Genomic DNA, 14,865 nt, shown 5'->3' on the forward strand with positions numbered 1-14,865 from the left:
ATGTGTCTCTTCTTTTCAACCCCATCTAGCTTCTCTCCCTCTTTCTTCCCCCCCCCTGCTTCCAGCATCTGGCTCACCTGCCTGTCCTCTCCTTTCTTTCCTGCTGTGGACTTCTTTCTTTCCCTCTTCATCCCATTGGCCCAGAATCTTTTTCCCTTTCACTCCCTCCTTCCTAGTGTGAGCCGGGAACATGTGCGATCGTACAGTCCAGCAGCCCCCATCCACCCAATCACAGCGTTTAGCCAGCTCCCTCCCTCCACCTCACCTTATATGCTGTTTGATGGCTTTCTTTTTCCCGAGCCGCACGTGTTCAAAAAGCCGCGCAAGCGCGGCTGTGCGAGTTGATCAATCTTCTCCTCTCCTGCAACTTCCTGTTTCCGGTTGCTTCAGAGGAGAAGATTGATCAACTCGCGCAGCCGCGCGTTCGCGTCTTTTTTGAACGCGTGCAGCTCAGGAAAAAGAAAGCCGACAAACAGCATATAAGGTGAGGTGGAGGGAGGGTGCTGGCTAAACACTGCAATCGGGCGGGTGGGGGGCTGCTGGACCGCGTGATCCTTGATGCCTCACTGCGGAGACAAGACTATTCACCGCTCCACGGAGCGGTGAATGGCCTTGTCCCTGTCCCCACAGCGACTACTATTTTTTTTTCCCCGTTTCGGCGGGTTACCCGGGGCTACTCGCAGCTAGCCGCGGGTAACAACCACCATGTCATTCTCTACTTTGGCCCATATTCTATAACTGTGCGCATAACTCAAAAAATCACCCACGATCCACCCCTAACCAAGCCCACTTTTAGATGAGCGTTTTTGATAAGGTGCCTAACTTTTATAGAATTGTGCCTACTAAGTTGTGCTTGTAACATTCAATCAAAATCAATTATGAGTCGTTAAGTGCCAATTGTCAGTACCAATTTAGCCTATTCATCGATTAACCCCTCCATTTACTAAGCTGCAGTAGAGGTTTCTACCACAGCCCGGCGTTCTAAGTGCTCCGATGCTGTTCCAACGCTGATAGAATTCCTATGAGTGTTGGAGCAGTGTCAGAGTATTTAGCGGCCCGGGCTGAAGTAGAAACCTCTACCGCAGCTTAGTAAAAGAAGGCCTAAGTTAAGCACCTACGTCAGCTAAGTGGTCTTTATAGAGTTTCTCTTTGGGGTTTCCTAGTATTCAACCCAGTATATATCAGAAGGTCCATAAGATGGTGCTCTACCCAGAGGACTTCAAGCTCATTGGAAAATGTGGGCTGAGATCCACAATACAGGTAAAAAGTACCTGGATACTCTATTTTGCATCTCAATGGATGCTCATACAAAAACAATAAATAAAGGGAATACATCCGTATTTTCTAATGTAAATAAAACAACTTTCATAGAATGATTGGCAGAATAAGTTACACTTTGGCACTTTGACACTAAGGGCTCCTTTTATCAAGCCGCGCTAGCAGGGTTAGCATGCACAACTTTTCATCACGCGCTAACCCCCGCGCTGGCCAAAAAACTCAAGGCAGGCATTAGCGGCTAGGCAGTTTAACATGCGCTATTATGTGCGTTAAATCGCTAGCGCGGCTTGATAAAAGGAGCCCTATAAGTTTTGAGCGATTTACTAATATAAAAAACCTATTGTATTTTCAAAGAGAAACTCTTCAGATTGTTTCCTTTTAAAATGTGCTTGCAGGTCCCATGAGAGGTTTCATAGTTGCTTACATAATGAACATTTAGTACAAACTGTTAACCTAGAACCTCTCATTAAAATCTGCCAATGAAGTAGAATACTGGAGGGTAGCCAATGTAATGCCAGTTTTTAAACAGTTCTCCAGGGGTGATCCAGAAAATTACAGACCAGTGAGCCTGACATGGTGGAAGTTATTGTTCAGAACAACATTGTTGGGCATATGGCTAAACTCCGCTTAATGAGGAGGAACCAGCATGGAATTAGTAAAAGGAAGTCAAGCTTTACTAATCTATTAGGATTCCTTGAAGGTATAAATAAACATTTGAATAAGAGCAAGCTTTGTTGATTTCATTTATTTTGGATTTTTAGAAGGCGTTTGATAAAGCCCTTAAACCCCTCCCCTTTTATGAAGCCGCTTTAGGCGTTTTTTTATCACCGGCTGCAGCGATACTAGCTCTGATACTCATTGGAATTCTATAAGTGTTGGAGCTAATACTGCTGCAGCTGGCGATAAAAGAAAGCCTACCACGGCTTTTTAAAAGAGGGGGCAAATGAGAGAGACCTCATGAAAATTTCATTTTAGGAATTCAAGGCAATATACAGTTATGGACTCCTCCACGTTGCTGTGGACTGGTAATCAAAAGGGTATTAAACAGGGATGAAATGGCCAATTTCCCAACAGAAATAGATAAACAGTGGAGTGTATCAGGAATTTGTATTGTCCCCAGTGTTATTTAGCATATTGATTAATGATCTGGAAAAGTTCGACATATGTGAAATAGTAGGATCTGTAGATGATGTGCAATTGTAGAAAGTTAGTAAAACTTCCTAGTGTGTTAATAATCATGCAGGCAAAATTTTGTATACTGCTCATAACCAGCATTTTCACCTGAATAAAAATATACGAAGAACTTAAGAAAGGCAATATACACATGGAAAGTGAATATCCAGATCACCAGAAGATTAAACACGTTCTTCTCGTCGGTCTTCACAAAGGAGGACACATCCAACGTGCCAGAACCGGAAAAAACTTTCAATGGGGATCAAAAGGAAAAATTATCATGCATGGAGGTAAGCCTCGAAGATGTACTCAAACAGATAGATAGATTAAAAACTGACAAATCTCCGGGCTCAGACGGAATCCACCCGAGAATACTGAAAGAGCTCAGAAATGAAACAGCGGAGTTACTACAGCAGATTTGCAACCTATCCTTGAAAACAGGGGTAATCGCGGAGGACTGGAGGATAGCGAATGTTATACCTATCTTCAAAAAAGGATCAAGAGGCTACTCAGGGAACTACAGACCGGTTAGCTTAACCTCAGGTCCGGGGAAGATGGCTGAATCATTAATCAAGGACAATATCAATGAGCATATAGAAAAAAATAATCTGATGAGAACAAGTCAGTATGGTTTCTATAAAGGAAGATCATGCCAAACGAACCTACTGCACTTCTTTGAGGGGATAAATGAACCATTGGACAAAAGTGATCCCATAGACATTGTATATCTGGACTTCCAAAAAGCCTTCGACAAGGTACCCCACGAGCCTACTAAGGAAACTGTGGAACCAAGGGGTGGAAGTGGATGTACACAGATGGATCAGAAATTGGCTGGCAGACAGAAAATAGAGGGTAGGAGTAAAGGGACACTACTCTGACTGGAAAGGGGTCACGAGTGGCGTCCCGCAGGGGTCAGTGTTGGAACCGCTGCTGTTCAATATATTTATTAATGACCTGGAATCAGGGACGAAGTGCGAAGTTATAAAATTTGCGGACGACACAAAACTCTCCAGTAGAGTTAGAACTGTTGAGGAATGTAAAGAACTGCAAAGGGACCTGAACAGACTGAGTGAGTGGGCAAATAAATGGCACATGAGCTTCAATGTAGAGAAATGTAAAGTCTTGCACATAGGGAAAGGAAACCCGATGTACAACTGCACGAAAGGGGGGATAGTACTGAGGGAAGGTAAATTAGAAATGGACTTAGGGGTTTTGGTGGATAAAACAATGAAGCCGGCGGCACAATGTGAAGCGGCCTCAAAGAAAGCGAACAGAATGGGGCATAATCAAAAAAGGTATCACTACCAGAACGAAGGAAGTTATGCTGTACGCCCGCATCTGGAGTACTGCGTTCAATACTGGTCGCCGTACCTTAAGAAGGATATGGCGATACTCGAGAGGGTCCAGAGAAGAGCAACAAGAATGATAAAAGGCATGGAAAACCTTTCATATGCTGAAAGATTAGAGAAGCTGAGGCTCTTTTCCCTGGAGAAGCGGAGACACAGAGGGGACATGATAGAAACTTACAAGATCATGAAAGGTATAGAGAAGGTAGAGAGGGCCAGATTCTTCAGACTGGCGGGGGCAACTATAACAAGAGGGCACTCAAAAAAATTGAAAGGAGACAGATTCAAAACAAATACTAGGAAATTCTTCTTCTCTCAGAGGGTTGTGGACACCTGGAATGCGCTTCCAGAGGAGGTAGTAGAGCAGAGTATGATTTGGGGGTTTCAAAATGGGATTGGACGATTTCCTAAAGGAAAAGGGGATTGAAGGGTATAATTAGAGGGATACTATACAGAGCAAAATATTTTTTGAATAAAGGATCAATTACAGGTCATTGACCTGGGAGGGCCGCTGCGGGAGCGGACTGCTGGGCATGATGGACCTATGGTCTGACTCGGCAGAGGCAATGCTTATGTTCTTATGGGGCTCATTTAAAAAAAAAAAAAAAAAAAAAGAAAGAAAAACATCCAAAAGACTTCATAAAGTGATATATGGATATTTTGATCGCCAAAACGACCAAATCACTACTTTTGAAACCTACTTTCTAGACAATTTTCTATGCCATTTCTCAGCAGTGCATCTAAATTTCATGGGGGCATGTTGGAGGCATGTTTTTGGGTGAGATTGGGATGGATTTAGGACTTGGATATTATGCAGTGATAATTATCTAAACATTATATTATAATCTAAACATTTTACAAAACATCCAGGGCACCATTTAGACATTTGGGGCTAACATCATCATTAAAGCAGCAGACTGAAATCCCCGACGGACAAGGACAAGCAGCCTGTTTAGAGTGCTGCCGGCTCGATGCTGCTTTGGTTGAAGATAGGGCTCACTCGCGATCGGCGGAGAGGGAAGTATGGAGGGTCAGCAGGGGTTTGGCTGCGCAGTGGGGGGGGGGGGGTTTGAAGTTTCTGGCGAATCCTGGGACTAGGGATTATTTTGGGGGTAGGGCTTATATTAAAACTTACCCCCAAATGATGCTAGGAGTAGGTCTTATTTTCGGGGAAACACGGTAGAAGAGCAGACAACAGTATTTGAAAGAGAGTGGAACTTGGAGAGTTTCACTGGGAGGAAATATAAAGGTTTCCATGCCCTCTTTATTCTATCCTCTCCTGTTGACACTTTGGAATGAATACAGTAAGTGAACAGACTCTGTGTAAAGAAGCGCCTGTGTGGAGTGTTTCATTTTGGTAGGAAAAACAGAGTGTTCCTGGACTGAGGAAAGAGGGTGGGACCCAGAAGTGGCTCACTATGGGTAAGGAGCATTGGAATGAAGAGAGTGGGAAACACAAATGAACTGTTTCTGAACTGACTGTATCATGGACAGCTTGTAATGGCAGTTTCAATACTGCGCAGAAGAAGAAGTTGTAGTTTATATTTATTGTTTTAGTATTCATATAACACTTATGGAGGCAGGAGAAGAGCATCGGAAAGACGAGCAGCAGGAGATAAGAAGCAGGGCAGCATTCGGGGCAAGCAGGCAGGAGAGACTGCAGGGCAGAGAGCAAGGCTTCCAGTCCGAAAGACGTTTTCAACTGGTCCCCAGCAATCACTTCTTCAGGTGATCCAGTCGGATCGGAAATTTGGTGTAGTGAATCGGGTCGCTGTCCAATTTGCATGTGTTTCACCTCATTTGCATGCATGGATTCGAAGCAGATCGCAGGAGAGGTAAGTGAATCAGGCCGGATGGAAATTTGATAGTAAATGGGTTCGCAAACCGATCGGTTTGCTTTGTGAATCTAGCCCAAATATCTCAATATGTATACTTTGGAGGAAATGTGGGAAAGGGAGATATGATAGAGACATTTAAATACAATCAGCAAAAAATTGTTATTAGCCTAGTGGTGGGGATACCCCATGAAAGTACATTTATAATAGGTGGAGAAAAAGCCTCAACTTATCAACAAAATACGGACGGCAACCCAATGAGTTCTTAAGCCAGTCCTGCTCTATATCATAGGCAAAAAAACTCCACATGTTTCAAAATGTAATTTTTCAAAACGGGACCAAAGCACAGGGAGCCAGAAAAAGAACAAAACAGTTCACTTATCTTCTGACGATGGCACAAACAGCAGCGAATAGATCTTCCTGCTATAGCACTTCTCACGTTGACAAAAGACAAGGAACTGGATGTCACCAACAAGGCTCTTGTTTCGCCGAACAACGGCTGCATCAGGGCAATCAGGTACTCAAGCATTTTTCTCTGTCCTGGTGGGCTCACACACTATCTAATGTACTTGGGGCAATGGGGGATTAAGTGACTTGCCCAGGGTCACAAGGAGCAGCATAAGGTTTGAACCCATAACCTCAGGATGCTAAGGCTGTAGCTCTAACCATTGTGCCACACATATGTTGATCCTTCAATCAAGGTGAAATGGACAACTGAAACGTTTACTTAATGTTCTAGATATCAATTTTACCTTGGTCTGAAACCAGAGATTAGTTGTCCAGAAGCATGCCGATCAGTATTACGCTGTTCACGCTGGACTCTTGATGCAGGCAATAGCCAAAACATGGGCCATGTCAAGTCTTTGATCTTCTTTAAGTTTTGCTGTTTATTTTTATGTTTGGTTGCTAATAAAGTGGGTTTTGAAGACCAGGCACACTCTGTTCCTTTTTTTGGACCTTGTGGTTGATTGTGCAGAGGTGATCGTCTCCTTTGTGGGTCATTATTTAACAAGAGAATATAATGAGGATTGAGTGATCATGCTTGAGCCCCCAAGATTGTGATCCTCTGGCTTACCGCATCCTTATCCAAACCTGGCCTATGCCCAGCTCAAGAAAGTGACAGACTTCATCTTTTGTTTTGTGCAAGGCAAGATTGTAGGTTCCTGACCCGAAGAGCTAGATAGTTGGTATCCACGCCTGGGCAGGCAAGAGAGTGAGACCTAGGTTACACTAGCATAATTTGCTATTGGCATACCTATTATCTGAAAGCCCACAGTTATAACAACTTTAGAAGTATGGTAAATGCAAGCATCTAAAATAGACAGGGATGTGTGTAAGTGAAAGTCCTACCTATGTCTTTGTAGCACCTGTGCTCTACCCCTGTGTATACCACATTCTAAATGTGTGCTATCTAACTTAAGTGAGTATTTGGAGAATTATACAGGTGCCCTGCTAGCACTTACATGGGCATGTGCCTACATGCACAAGTTCTAGCATTCTAGACATTTGTCAGCTAGAGCAGTGTTTCTCAATTCGGTCCTGGAGTACCCCTTTGCCAGTCAGGCTTTCAGGATATCCACATTGAATGTGCATAAACTTGATTTGCATACACTGCCTGTATTATATACAAATTTCTTTCGTGCATATTCTTTGTGGATATCCTGAAAACCTGACTGGCATGGGGGTACTCCAGAACCAAATTGAGAAACACTGAGCTAGAGGAATGAGGGACTTGATCCAGTAACTCAGGGAATATCTTAACTATCTTTGGTAGAAATTTGACCTATACAATGATCAGATGCTTTCTTAGTGAGATTTGAGCAAGTAGCTGAAGCTGCAGATTGACTCCAGGACCATTAGGCCATCTAATTATCTCTTATTTGACTGAGAGTAGCAGGCCATCTAGCGGCTCCTTGATGGGACTATAAGGAAGTTAAAGCTGGCTTGACCAGGGAAAAGAAAATTTAGCAACATACAGTTTAGGAAACTGTCCTGCTAAGATCAATGGCTCGACAACTTTTAAACTGGACTTTGTGTTGGTTAATTAAAGCCAGAGAAGCAGCCACTGTAAGAGAAAGTCAAATATGTGGTCCTTGAGCGGCATTTAAATAGTTTTCCTCCACAACTGAAGCTTGGCTCACTTGACAAGGACTAGCTTGTCTAATAGAGTCAGTTGAATTAGCTGAGAATGGAAGCTGAGGAAGGCTTGAGAAAAAAAGAAGGTCTAATCCAAGAAAAGGAGATCTGCAATCAAGACGAAAGGAGCAGAGCGATCTCATTATAGGGAATTACGTTTCCAGGGAACCATGGTTCACTCCTAAGTTCTGGAGGGGAGGGGGGGGGCATTGGGTAGTAAGGGAATGGGGGAGGAGTATCCCAGGAGCTTATTTGATGAGAACACTGGTACCTCTTCTCTTTTACCCCTCCCCCCACACACAATGGGAGGGGTCTCTAAAAAGCACTATCACTCCCTACCTTTTCAAATGTTCACCAGCAGCAAGCTGGTTGTCCTTTGTACTGGTTACAATGGCCTCATCCATTCCTCTAATATCACATTCTGTTTGCAGGACCAAGAAGTGACATCAGAAGGAAGGCACAGCTGGTATGAACAGGAGTAGGACAGCCTGATCACTGTCAGCAAAAATTTGAAGAGGTATGGGATGTGGTAGGTGGTGTGACAATGCCAGGGCAGCAGGGGAGTATGCATTGGGGGCACACCACATGGCAATGCTAGGTGTCTCTGCCCTGGATGCCATCTTCCCTTGCTGCACCACTGGTTCTGGAGACCTAGGAAGAGATTAGTTGATGGGGAAATAAGGGGTAAGGGAGACCCCCAAAAGGAAATATGTCCACTATTACTGTTTCTCTTGTGGGGAAAAAGGGTCATTTCCAAAGGGAATGCCCACACATGGACTGCTCTTAAGGAACCAGACAAGGAAAAAACAGTTAGGGAAGGCTGTAAAGAAGGGAATAAAGGTTGACAGAATTGCTATAGAAGCCCTTAATGATATAGGAAACAATCAATCCCTAATCTTTGATTAGGCCCAAATCTTTAAAAAATGGAAACAAAAGGGATAGTTCCTCTGTTCCTAGACTGGTATTGTCCCAGGCCCAGATTTAACCAGCCAGACCCAGCCACTGACTGATTTAAATAGCATATTGGTGCCCAACCACTAATATTTAGCAGTTATCTCCACTAAATATTGCCATATCTAGTGCATAACCGGTATATCACATAACTTATATTATTGGGCATCAATATTCAGTACCTAACTGAATAAGTTTTGTAGTCAGATAGGACCACATAAATAGTTGTTCTATCTTTGACCCCCAAGAGAAGTTCCAAAGCCCAACCAACATAGAGGAAATAATCAAATTAATAAAGGGTTGCCTTCGTGAACTGTATGGCCAAAAACATCACAATAGTCAATAAAATCAAACATCACAATAGAATTCCATAGTCATTAAAATCAAGGCAATACTAAGATCTAATAAAAAGGGGAGGAAGTGACGTCAGACTAAGAGATGGCAGCTTAATTCTTGAGCTCTCTTGGGGCTTGAGTATTTTTGAGATTGTTTGGCTTCCCAGGAGTGTTTTGGATAACTTTTGGGTTCCCTTTGGGCTGTTCAGTGCATGGCAACCCGCAAACGCCTGGACAAATCTAAAATTGTGAACACTGTGAGCGACAAATCCAGGGCGGGCTCTCCCAGATCCCCATTGGACCGTAACAAGATGGCGATGTGGTCGGGGTCCATGCCCATGGCCTCAACCATGGCAATGAAAGGCTTACATGCAATCGCATTCCAAGCTAAAATGGAAGCTTGGTTTGCTGACCTGAAAACCAAAATGGTGCGGGTACGAGATAATGTTAAGGCAGCCATGGCCAAGCTTCGAATGGAAGTAGTAGAGCTGGGTGGCCAAGTTGCAGCGTTGGAGGAACACGTGTCTCAATTGGCAACCATGATGGAAGAAACAGTGGCAGCGACCAAGAAAACAGAGTCTAGCTTGATCGAGGTGCAGAATCAACTAGAGGATTTAGAGAATAGATTGCGGCGCTGCAATTTGAGATTTAAAGGAATCTCAGACTCTGACCGTTATAAGGATTGTAAGCAAGTAATTTAGGAACTTTGCATTCAACTCTTAGGGACAGAGAACCAGGTGGAGCCATCCAACATAATATTGTTCCGGGTGCATCAGAGCCTTGGACCTACCCAATCTAATGGACCCCGATATATCATTGCATGTTTTGGGGATTACTTACTCAAGGAACATATTTTGCAAGAGGCACGGCGACACCAGCGATTTGAATGGAGCGGAGTTACAGTTGGAATCTATCAGGACTTGGCTTTAGTCACATTGCAAAAATGTAGAGCTTTTCACGAGGTTACACAGGTGCCCCGGCATGAAGGACATCATTACTGCTGGCTGTTTCCCTTTGGTCTCTGGATCACAGTGAATGGGAGATCTAGGAAAGTAGAAGTGGCGGATGTGTGGCTGGTGCTTAAAGACCTAGGCTATGGTAGACTACTGACATAGGACTCCTCTGGTTCTTCTTCAGGTGGAGCAATTAAGCTGACTCCATTGCAGCTGATTACCTGGGGGGGAAGAAGCATACCAAATCTGCAACATAATGAGTGTTTCCACTTAGATCACTGACTTTTGTTGGGTTCCTAGATGGTTTGACATGTGGGGACGGTTCCAAGCAGATTTCTACCTCTGTTATGGGTTGTGTGGTTTGGGGGTTATGTTGTGTGATTGGGATGGGGTGTGATGACATGCTGTGCTGACTGGGGAGAGTGTGTATGGTTTTGAAGGTTACAAATTAAGAAGAAGAGGGATATTCTGACAAGCTGGTTAAGGGATTGTAGGGGAATGGCCTTTGATTTGAGCTGTGCAAATGGGAATTTTAGTGAGGGGGATATTTATGTTTTATTTTTTTGCTTTCTTGATGTTACTATGGGGAGTGGTGGGGTGAATTGCCTTCTGGGGATGACCTCATTCTTGTCTGATCCCGAGTGTGGGGGATCAGTATGTAGGGGGATGGGGGAGGGAGGGGGGACAGGGCACAGATACTCCTAGCCATGAGGCACAGCAGGGAGGGGATCAGGCAGCAGAGTACTGTACTCCGGGTAGGTTCTTGGAATGGGAATGGGAAAGCAAAGTGTGGTCTTTCATGAATTAAGGCAGATGCAGTGGGATATCTGTCTCCTACAGGAGACACATTTGAGACCTTGTGATGCGGCCTTATTACAGTTTCCAAATTTTGATCAGATTTGGACGCATCAGGAGGCTGCCTCATAGAAAAATAAAGGGGGTCTTGCTATTGTAGTGAGGAAAGAGTTGGGTCTTTCTATTGACCACATTTATAGAGGCTCTCAGGGTCGCTGTTTGGCTCTTAAGGGAATACTTCAGGGAAGAGTGGTGATCATAGTGAATATTTATGGGCCCAACATTGATCAAGATCATTTCTACCAACAACTCCAGGGACAACTTCAGGGCTTCCTTCTACGGTCAATATATTTGGGAGGGGATTTCAATGTCATCCCTGATGCTCAGTTGGATCACTGTAAAAGGGGGAGAGGAACACATAAGCTTTCCAATAGAGCTTTTCAAACTTTCATGCGGTCTCTCAGAACGGTGGATTGTTGGCGCCTGCTCAGCATAATTATTCTTTCTATTCCCATGCTCAGAAGACATACACTTATCGATGGGGTCTGGGTTCATAGAAATTTATGGGATACTATCAAGGAAGCGGAAATAGGTGGGATTCAGGTATCTGATCATGCTCAGGTGATGGTGCAGAGTGTAGGAGTCTTGCAGAGCAGAGGTACTAGATACTGGAGACTTAATGAATCATTGGTGGGTATTCCAGAGGTGGTTGCTGAGATTCGGCAATGATCAGAGATTATCTTGATTTTAATGATAATGGGGAGGGGACTTTAATGATATTGGGGAGATGTGTTGGAGGTACTCAATCTCCAACCCCATTATGCTTTTCCTTCCTTATATTAAGCTTTTGTAAACTGTGCCGAGCTCTATAATTATGGAGAGGATGTGGTATATAAACTTAAGGTTTAATTTAGTTTAGGATACTGCAATTGGTAGGACTTTTTGCAGTATTATCAGGAATTATATAATCAGGAGGGAGGGGGAGATCGGTAGAAATACAGGGGTTTCTACGTGATGTTCCACTGCCTACACTGGCATCCACGGATAGAGGAATTCTGGAAGAGCCCATATCCCTGTATAAGGTCATGGGGGCTATTAAATTAGCAAAAGATGGTAAATCACTTGGGCTGGATGGTTACACCGCTAAATTTTATAAGCAGTTTGGAGATCTTCTGGGCCCTCTTTTGGTACGAGAGGCGAATGGTGTCAGGGAGGGTCAGGTGCTACCCAGGTCCATGGGGGAAGCGGGCATTTCTTTGTTGTTGAAGACAGGTTGGGACCCTTTTTGCTGTGGGTCATTTAGATCGATCTCCCTATTGAATGTCGATGCTAAACTTATTGTGAAAATATTGGCTCTCCGGTTGTGGAGCGTGCTTCCAAGTTTAATTTACCAAGATCAGGTGGGTTTTATCCAAGGGCAAAAAGCTGGAGATAATATTAGATGCACCTTGCATTTGATGTGGCAGATACAGCAGAGACGTAAGCCAGCGTTTTTGATGGTGGTTAATGCTAAGAAAGCATTCAACCAAGTATCATGGGAGTTTCTATGGGCAGTTATGGAACGAATGGGATTGGGGCGGTCTTTTTGTGGTTGGGTCCAGGCATTTTATCAGCCTCCACAAGCCTGTCATCAGATTAATGGAAGTTATACTTATTTTTTCTCCATTGGGAGGTGGACTAGGCAGGGTTGTCCCCTCTCCCCATTACCTTTTGCTATATCTATAGAGCCGTTGGTTCAGTATATTAGATAGCATGTGTCTTTGAAGGGTATTGAGTTTGTGGGCTATGATCATCGTATCGTGCTTTTTGCTGATGACATTTTGCTATATATTACTAAGCCTAGATCTTCTATCCCACTTTTGTTATCTATTTTTGAGGTCTATGGAACAATATCTGGCTTTAAAATCAATCTTGATAAAATGGAGCTTTTGAACCTTACGCTGGTGGAGGAGGAAATTAGTTATTTATGGGAGAGATTTCCCTTCTGGTGGGCTCGCCGGGAATTGCATTATTTGGGGATTCATATTCCGAGTGACCTTTCTTGTCTATATGATGTTAATTATAGCCCAGTACTTCGTAACTTGAGAAGGGATCTTCAGAGATGGCATGGGCTCTGGCTTTCTTGGTGGGGGAGAATTGCGGTGAAAAAAATGAATATTCTACCTAGATTATTATTTCTTTTCAAAGAACTTCCAGTTAAGTGCTGGCTTTTACCTTATGGAGACTGCATGGAACGTTTCAGAGCTTTATTTGGCAAAAGCGACCGCCACACATTTCACAGGGGGTGATGGGGGGGGGTAGGGGGTGGGGGGAGAGAGGTTCATAATTTGTGCTGGTATTTCTATGCTGCCCAATTGCACATGTTACTGGATTGGGAGCTTGGGAGCTGGGTGCCCAGAAATGGGGGTTGCAAATGGAACAGAGCATGGGAGGGGTGGTGCCGCTTAGATGTGTTTTGTGGTCCTCCATGGCAGAAAGCCGCTGGCAGCAGATGACGGCTAACCCCTTCCTGTTACATCTGATTAAGGTATGGGATAAGGCTAGAAGGGAGATAAATGGGGGATTAGTGGTGTCTTCTTTGGCCTCCTTTCGGGGGAAGCCTCAATTTCCAGCAGGAGCTACTAATCTAGTTTTCGAGCGTTGGGAGAGAGTGGGCCTGAGAAAGTTTTGGGATCTCTTAAGACCAGAAGGCATTCTGCAATTCAGTGTTTTGAAACTTAAATATGGGCTTCTTGAGGGTGATTATTTAGCCTATCTACAAATGTGACATTTTATGAGATCTAAAGGTTGGGATAAGTGGACAGCATTGGGAGGGGAATTTCTGGAAAAATTGTAGATCACATTACAGACGGTTCCCCGGCCTATTTCTATTATGTATCAATATTGGAAAGGGAGTGTTATTCCCACATTTCAATTCATATTTCAGTGGGAGAGAGATTTGGGACAGAGTCTTACTCCCAGAGAATGGACTGCTATTTGTGTTGAGATGGGTAGGGCATCCACCTGTGCCTTGGTGCAGGAAAATGCTTATAAAGTTCTCACCCGATGGTATTACACGCCTTAGTGGTTTTATACCATGTATCCGGCAGTATCAGACAGGTGTTGGCGTTGCCAGCTGGGTTTGGGATCCACCATAAATATATGGTGGGACTATACTGTGCTGAAAACCTTTTGGAAATTAGTGGTAGGGGAATTGTCTCAATTGCTGGGAGCTCCGGTGGGGAACACTTCACTGGGCTGTTTATTGAGTTTATATAATGCTAAATATTCTAAGTGGCAAACTAAACTACTTAGATGGGGCCTAGCGGCTGCTAAATGTTTGATAGCTGGTTCTTGGAAGACCGCTGGGGCACCCAGCCGGGAGGCCTAGTGTTTGAGATTACAACAGTTGGGGCATATGGAGGTGATGGTGGCTTAATGCAGAGGACATTTTGTTCATTCTGTGTGAACGTGGGCTTTAATTTCTGAAAAACTGATGACTTTGCAAGTGGGCTGATTTTATTTTCTTTTTTGTACATTGCTTTCAGAGGGAATTGGGGCTGTGATTGGTTAGGAGTTCTTCGGGGAGGGGGGGTATGGGGAGGGAGGGGGAGATAGATGTTATTGTACAACCCGCTGAATATCAGGCTAGATAGAAGATTTTGTTAAATTTGCCTGAAGGCTGTGAATGCTTTGTTTTTTATTTTCTCTTACTATGAAGTTACTGTATTCTGTTTATTGTACTGTGCAGTAACTATTTGTTATGTGGTTGTTCGCTTATATATTTTGAAAAAAATTAATAAACATTTTAAATATTAAAAAAAGATCTAATAAAATAAAGACAAAATATCAGTCTCTTTCCAAATAACATGTCCTTTTAAAAGAGACAGCAGAGCTGTCTATGAGAGGCAGCTGAAAATTTGTCAGCCCAACCAATAAAGTTGGGGCAATCTCCATCAAGTCCAGTGATTTTCCACTTTTTTTGTTCTGTCAGAAAAATGCTGAACAAAAAGAACGGAAAATCGCCAGACTAAAGGCTCCTTTTACTAAGGTACGCTAGCGGATTTAGCGCACGCTACACGAT

General features: G+C 43.6%; 1 long non-coding RNA gene across 1 annotated transcript in view; it reads left to right on the plus strand.

Annotated features, from left to right (window-relative positions):
• Positions 1-379: 379 nt before the first annotated feature.
• LOC117360542 overlaps positions 380-14,865 on the plus strand; it is a 57,560-nt gene continuing 43,074 nt past the window's right edge. Inside the window, exon 1 of the long non-coding RNA XR_004539443.1 lies at positions 380-484. This is a non-coding gene — a long non-coding RNA (uncharacterized LOC117360542). The remainder of the gene's footprint in view (positions 485-14,865) is intronic.

The sequence above is a fragment of the Geotrypetes seraphini genome, chromosome 5 (genome assembly GCF_902459505.1).
Source record: "Geotrypetes seraphini chromosome 5, aGeoSer1.1, whole genome shotgun sequence".
NCBI classification, from domain to species: domain Eukaryota; kingdom Metazoa; phylum Chordata; class Amphibia; order Gymnophiona; family Dermophiidae; genus Geotrypetes; species Geotrypetes seraphini.